Raw genomic sequence first — 7974 nt, forward strand, 5'->3', positions numbered from 1 at the left:
CACTCCAAACAAAAATGAGTAGATCTGAATATGGGGATTTTTGACATACAATTCGGCGATTTTATAGTTTCAATCTTTATTAAAATGATTGTCGAAAAATATTCATTTCTTTAAACTCATTTTCAATAATACGACTAGTTAGAGTTATCTATAAACAAATCTAAGTAAAATTTCCATTTTAATTAAATTAATTAGTCAAATATTGTAACAAATAAACTCACAGTGAAAACCAAATCTTCTTTTGAAATTTGAGTAAATCGGATCTAGAATATAATAGTTAACATCATTTAGTGGATAGGACTTATCTTACATGTCTGACTTTCCAGGTTCTGTGATCAAAATTGACTGGGTGCATCGGGACTTCATATTTACAAAACCTGTTTTAAGTGATAACTTTTGAATGGGAAATAATATTTACCCTCCGGTTTCGAACTAATAATATCTACACTAAAGCAAGTATTTTTATCTTTTTCCCATATTTTTTCAACACATTTCTACAATTGTAGGTCAAACTAAATTTTACCAAAATTTTTGGCCGGTTTTTCCTTTTAGGTGGCACATTTTTTGTTATGGCACCCGCTTCAGCTGGCCTGAGGGATTTATCTGTGATTGTTGCCAACACAAATTTGAGATAAATCATTCGTAAGAGCGCTAAAAATGAGAGCGTAAACAAATGTTTCGTATCAAGCAAGGCGAATCTAGACCAGGTGGTGGCAAAGCGAATTCAATCAATTCGCCGTGCAGATGAATGTCAAGTCAAAAGAAAATTTTCATGGATTTCGATTAACTGACATTTTGTTGTACAAGGCTTTGTCTGGAAAATTATCAAGAAGAAGCAATCAGCTGATGGGATAACACCACCTTATTGAATTCGCCTTGGTATCAAGTCATCTTTGCCTCAGGACCAGTGCACGGACCTTTAAAAAGTGAACGTTGGTAGACGAAAAATTAAAATAGTGGTAGAAGTTGGTATATTTTTTTTTTTTAAGAAAACAATAGCTACATTTTATATTTGTACAAAACAATTCATATTTTATTATAAAACAAATAAAGCACAATTCACGGAAATAACACTTAAAAAATGTAAACAAAACAAAAAAATGAATGTAAATTTGTACATACATAGCTTATGCCTATATAATACTTGCTTTTTTTTTTTGTATTTTGACCTTGAAATACTGAGGAAACTTTACGGATACGTCTCATTACAACAACAATTTTCCAATGTACCAGTATTTTTCTGCCACAAAATAACCGACTTTGGGATGTTATCGTTTAGTTAAAACTTTTTTATTTTCGGTCAAAATTATTCATAAAAAACTGATGAAAATATCGAAGGAAAATATTTGCGAGCTCATTTCTTTCATAAAAAAATGTATTTCTTGTTTGAATTTGTGCAAAAATTTTTCAAAATAAAAACCGAATTTCAACAAAAAAAAAATCGTCAGAAAAAAAACAAAAGAAAAATCTAGTTCCATAGGGTGTTATTAAATACAAGGAACAAAATCACCTTCTACAAAGTAAAATTTTTTTTTTTAATTTATTAATTTAATTGGAGGCTGAAGTAAAGTCCGTCCGATACAATACACTTTTATTAATATTTGATTGGAAATGCTTGAAATTTTTAATCTATTACGCTTGGCGGTTTTTATGTCGTTCATTATAGAGAACTACCTTTCTGCAGCTGCACTACTGTGAGGTAATATTGCTAAGCAGAACATTTATTCACTCAAATTTTCTTTTAGAAGACTTTTCAGCTCCCAATTTTATCCATCCTTTAAGAATATCGTCGGAAAATATATTTTCTATTATTAATGATCGCCATTCGTTGTTAAAAATTTCCATGGAAGTCTTGTGAAATGGAAAAGCTTTAAGTAAGGGAACAATCATTGTCATTTGACTAGAATTAATATTTTTTCATCAATATTTTCCAAAAGGTGTAACTTTTCGTCTTCGAAATTTAACCATTTCTTAATTTCCTTACAAAGGTAAATGTTGGTAGATTTTTGGGCTTTGATGGTAGAATTGGTAGAAAATGAAAAGGGGGTAAAAAGTTGGTATATCTACGAATAAAGTGGTAAAGTCCGTGTACTGCTCAGGACAAGCGTAGGCAGATTTGTAAACGCAAGTGTATAAGCTGCCGGGCAACGCACAAAATTTGTTTGATGGTTACCTAGCAACGTGTAGTTGTGTGCGTATCGAGCGATGTCGTGCTCACACGTATTTTTCGTGGGACATACCTACAAACATAAATAAAAATTCCATGTACTTTGTTTTTGTAAATTCGATGGACAAATGTCAAAATCGTACTGCGCCGGAAGTTGATGCATCAAATCAAATAAAAAAAAAGTTTATAATCAGCTGTCCCATGCTGCCACCTTGTATCGTTCCGCCATGGCGTTGATGAAAATCAAAATTTTTAGATTTTTTCGCTTGACAGCTGGTCTATTTGATCGTGGCCGACGTCGTTGACAAGCATTAAGGCTCCATTACTGAAACTTAGCATAGACTTGACTTGACTTGGTGTAAACTTGGCAACTTAGCCACGATTATACTCCACTTAGCGCATACAATCTGGCATCATAATCAGGTTTGAAATTTTCTTTTAAATAAATGTCAATTTGTATGACAAAATGTCAAAATGACATGGAAACAAACAAATGGAATCTCAAAATGTAAACGTCACTTAGAACTTACATAGAAAATCAAAATTCAACAGACTTCTAAGTCAAGTTAAGTTTTGAGTAATCAGTAACATGCAATGTTCATTTAACAGAACTGTAAGTGACAGTTCGCAAGCCAAATCAAGTCTATGCTAAGTATCAGTAATGGAGCCTTTAATGTGTTAGTTTTGTGAGAACATGCAATGAGCAACTTCATGGAAGAGAAAGATTTTACGTTGCGGTTTATTGAAACCTACACATGCAAAGGTCGGATGGAAAAAAAAATTGCTAAAAATCAGGTAATTTTCTTAGTGGCTTAAGATTAGCATCTTATTTTATTAAAATTGAATAGGTAAGCTACAAAACTGCATACTCGAAAAAATTCTTAGAAGAAAGTTGAAAAATTTTTATGAAAATTCGCGAAATTTCCAAGCAATAAAAAATTGTCATCCGATGACATGTTTACGTCTGCACGCTACGAATCATTGTAAATTTTACCAAGTAGCGCAACTAACAGCTGATCGGTGAAAATTCGCACATTCACACGCACAGTTCTCGACTCAGTTTCAAAAAAAAACTTTAGATTATTTAATTCAAATTTTAAAGTGAGATAATCCCTGCCAATTAATGTATACAGAATATATATGGCGTTTTTGTTGTTATTAAAACAATAGTTTTATTTATATTAAAGCTTTTATCATTTTTTTAACTTTGAAAAAACTCCGAACACCATTCCTTCATTATATGACATTCGACTGCCTAGTCCACTGCCTTCCACGCTATTCGCAACATAACCTCTACTTAAGCTGCCAAACTATATAGTAAACAATGCTACGAATTTTCAATACAAATGGCGCTTGATGCTTTCCATGGCGGAACGATACAAGGTGGCAGCATGGTGACATACCTACAAACATAAATAAAAATCCCATGTACTTTGTTTTTGTAAATTCGGTGGACAAATGCCAAAATCGTACTGCGCCGGAAGTTGATGTATCAAATCAAATAAAACAAGTTTATAATCAGCTGTTCCATGCTGCCACCTTGTATCGTTTCGCCATGATGCTTTCTGCTTGTGTGGTGGTCGGGCTAGCGACAATCACCCGAAACGCACACAACTACACGTTGCTGTGGTAACCATCAAGCAAATTTTGTGCGTTGCCCGTATTGCGCAACGATACAAGGTGGCAGCATGGAACAGCTGATTATACCCTTTACTCATTTCATTTGATACATCAACTTCCGGTGCCGTACAATTTTGACATTTGTCCATCGAATTTACAAAAACAAAGTACATGGAATTTTTATTTATGTTTGTACGTCACCATGCTGCGACCTTGTATCATTCCGCTATGGTTGCCCGGCAGCTATAGGTAAGTGCCATAGCGGAACGATATAAGGTGGCAGCATGGTGACATACCTACAAACATAAATAAAAATTGAATGTACTTTGTTTTTGTAAATTCGATGGACAAATGTCAAAATCGTACTGCGCCGTATTTTGATGTATCAAATCAAATAAAAAAAGCTTAAAATCAGCTGTCCCATGCTGCCACCTTGTATCGTTGCGCCATGGTAAGTGCATAGCGCCATGGTAAGTGCATAGCGCCATGAGTAAGTGAGAGCGCATTGATCGCGCGAACCAATTGGTTTTCGTGTCAGTCACTTGTTAGGCAACAACTAACAAACACTTCTGTTAAGATCTATCAATTTTATAATATGCATAGTATTTTTACCTAATAAATACATAATTTTTTTTTTAACCAAAAAACTTGTTCAGCCCAATTCTAAACGAAAATTCCGTGCGAGTTTTTTCCCTTCTCCCATTCCTCGTATTCTAAATAAAACTTCCTTGTGAGTTTTTTCACTTCTCCCTTTCCTCCTATTCTGAACAATTTTCGAAAAACGGAAACCGGTTATGGGAGAAAAGTAGGTATTATGAATGTGAGGGAGAGGGAGATTTTTCTGCCATTTCATAGGAGTTTTTTCACTAGTTAAATTAAAGGGAATGCATCAAAATAGTTAAAGGAAATTGGTTATTTTAAGAAAGAACACTTATTTGTACAAATTTGTGCTAAAATATGTATTTACATTCTACCACAATATTCTCACTGTTAATACAACAACAACAACAATCACAATATTCTTTAAGTCGAAAAATATATCATAAGCAACGGAAGAGCTCTTCGCATATTTGATGCAGCCATCCAGAAATTGCGCAAGGATTTTTAAGAAGGCTTAAATAGATTTTGGCATATGGCGAAAGGCGAACTCAACTCGACTTGGCCGCCAGAAAATTGCTTTGCAGAATGAATGCAGGCAACTCCGGCACATTTGTGTTATGCCGCCGGTCTTCTTATGCTCCTCTGTTGATGTTGCTGTGGCACCAATTCATTACTCATTTCAGTGAATACCAATAATGTGCATTGGTTATACCTTATTTCTTAATTTCAAACAAATTGGCAACAATAATTAAACTTTACAATTTTTCCGGCATATTTGTGTTATGCCGGCGGTCTTCTTATGCTCCTCTGTTGATGTTGCTGTGGCACCAATTCATTACTCATTTCAGTGAATACTAATAATGTGCATTGTTTATACCTTATTTCTTAATTTCAAACAAATTGGCAACAATAATTAAACTTTACAATTTTTTAAACAAAATAAGAAATGCGCAACGAAATTTCAATTGACAAAACAGCTGACTTCGAAAATTCGAAATTCCTATTCCCCAATTATTCGTCTCCCTAGGAGAAAAGAATTGGAGGAATTTTTCCGCGGGAATAAAAAAATCCGCGAGAACAAAATTCCGCGAGAAAATTTAGAACTGGTCTGATTAATTTCATAAAATGTAAAATTATGCGTACATTTACACATATTTTTAACATTCGCTGCGCAAACATGCGATAGCCACACACGATGTTGCTACACCACTTGTTCAGCGACGACTAAAGGGCCTATTACTGATACTTAGCATAGACTTGACTTGACTTGGCGTAAACTTGGCAACTTAGCCTTGATTATACTCCACTTAGCGCATACAATCTGGCATCATAATCAATAAATGTTAATTTGTATGACAAAATGTCAAAATGAAATGGAAACAAACAAATGGCATCTCAAAATGTAAACGTCACTTAGAACTTACATAGAAAATCAAAATTCAACAGACTTCTAAGTCAAGTTAAGTTTTGAGTAATCAGTAACATGCATTGTTTACTATATAGTTTGGCAGCTTAAGTAGATGTTATGTTTCGAATAGAGTGGAAGGCAGTCGAATGTCATATAATGAAGGAATGGTGTTCGGAGATTTTTCAAAGTTAAAAAAAAAAAATGATAAAAGCTTTAATATAAATAAAACTATTGTTTTAATAACAACAAAAACGCCATATAGATTCTGTATACATAAATTTGTAAGGATTATCTCACTTTAAAATTTGAATTAAATAATCTAAAGTTTTTTTTGAAACTGAGTCGAGAACTGTGCGTGTGAATGTGCGAATTTTCACCGATCAGCTGTTAGTTGCGCTACTTGGTAAAATTTACAATGGTAACATGCAATGTTCATTTAACGAACTGTAAGTGACAGTTCTCAAGCCAAGTGAAGTCTATGCTAAGTATCAGTAATGGGGCCTTAAATCATTTGGTAAGCAAAGACCGCAACCTGCCTGTGTGAAGAGTGTAACCTGTTTGATCAATTGATCTATGAAACGCCGATGGATGCCTGAGGATATGCCTGTAAATGGCACAACTTAAGCACAAAATTAAGGCGAAGGAGGTTTTCACGGCAATTAATTGCTTTTTAGCTTTGCGTTGGCGAAGAAAACAATTTGTTGTCACCTTTTGCCGTGGAAGAGATTCACCGACTGAACAGCAGGTACTATTCTGTCTTATGATACTACTTGCAGAATTGCTTATGCTGCAGGTCAAAAAAACCAATTTTTAACTTCCCAGACAAAGATGAATATATGCACGGGTTTTGATTGTAACACAAACCTATATCGTTAGCTTAGTTCACAAAGGCCCTAACCAACAAAATTGAAATTTTACAGGAAAAGCAAGCTACATTTTATTTTAACATTTACAACAAGTAGGTAGGTATGGCATATTCAAAGTATCTTAACTCCGCAGTTGTTGGTTCTAACACCTTCATATTTAAACAGGGGTTGTATTTTATTATCTCATTCCAAAATCTACGAAAAAAACGCGGTTTCCAAAAATCTCTTGGTTATGGGCTTTGAACGCACCTCGTCCCGCTCGAGTATGGCAGTACGGTAGCAAAGGGGCCAAAGCCGGAGCCTCCTAGTTTCCGCACTAGAAAAGAAATCAAGAAAAAAAAGGAAAACCCATTTTTATTAATTTGGGCATAAATCACTTAGATAAGTGCACAATTTTTTTGTGTTGGGTAAAAACACATCAAAATTACAACAACCAAATGAAGATTTTTTTTAATTATTTCTGCTGCAAATATCTCTTAGCAGATAGAAAGTTTTTGATTTCCGTCTTCGGATTCGTGATCCTGGGTCCAAGGCGCGTATTTTGACACCCCTCGCGATATTTTTTTGGGCGAGTTTTAGCAGTTGTGAGCTAAGGTAAAGCATCACCGTAGCTTCCTCCATATCTTGACTGGCAGATGTATATCGCAGCTTGTTTGCTTTTTTTTTTTAAACAAAATTCACTCCACTACCGGCTTTAAATAAAAATATTACACGAAAAATATTTAAATATTTACAACGAGATTAATCCGCGCACGCACAATAATGTAAAGAAACACGAAATGTCATACTAAAGATAATGATAAAATACCCATATGGGGAAATCATGGCGGAACGATACAAGGTGGCAGCATGGGACAGCTGACTATAAACTTTTTTTATTTGATATGATACATCAACTTCCGGCGTAGTACGATTTTGACGTTTGTCCATCGAATTTACAAAAACAAAGTACATGGAATTTTTATTTATGTTTGTAGGTATGTCACCATGCTGCCACCTTGTATCGTTCCGCCATGGGGGAAATTATAAAAAGCTCAACTTCCAAGGGTTGCCAGATGAGCGGTAAGGGTGTGGGGAAAATCGGAAAAGGATGGATATAGGACGATACTGGTTGCGGTTGGTTTGAGGATGACGAGATAAAACGGCACATGAAAACGGTGTCCCTTATGGATACCGGCTATATAAGAAGGGATAACTGTAGAGAGAGTATAGCTGCAGCGCGCCGCCCGCTTGCAAAATTTTGTTTAAAAGTATTATTAAATAAATCTATCCCTGTGCGCGAAAAGTTAAACCCGTTCTAGGTTGTAAAAAAA

The sequence above is a fragment of the Eurosta solidaginis genome, chromosome 1 (assembly GCF_040869045.1).
Source record: "Eurosta solidaginis isolate ZX-2024a chromosome 1, ASM4086904v1, whole genome shotgun sequence".
NCBI lineage: Eukaryota > Metazoa > Arthropoda > Insecta > Diptera > Tephritidae > Eurosta > Eurosta solidaginis.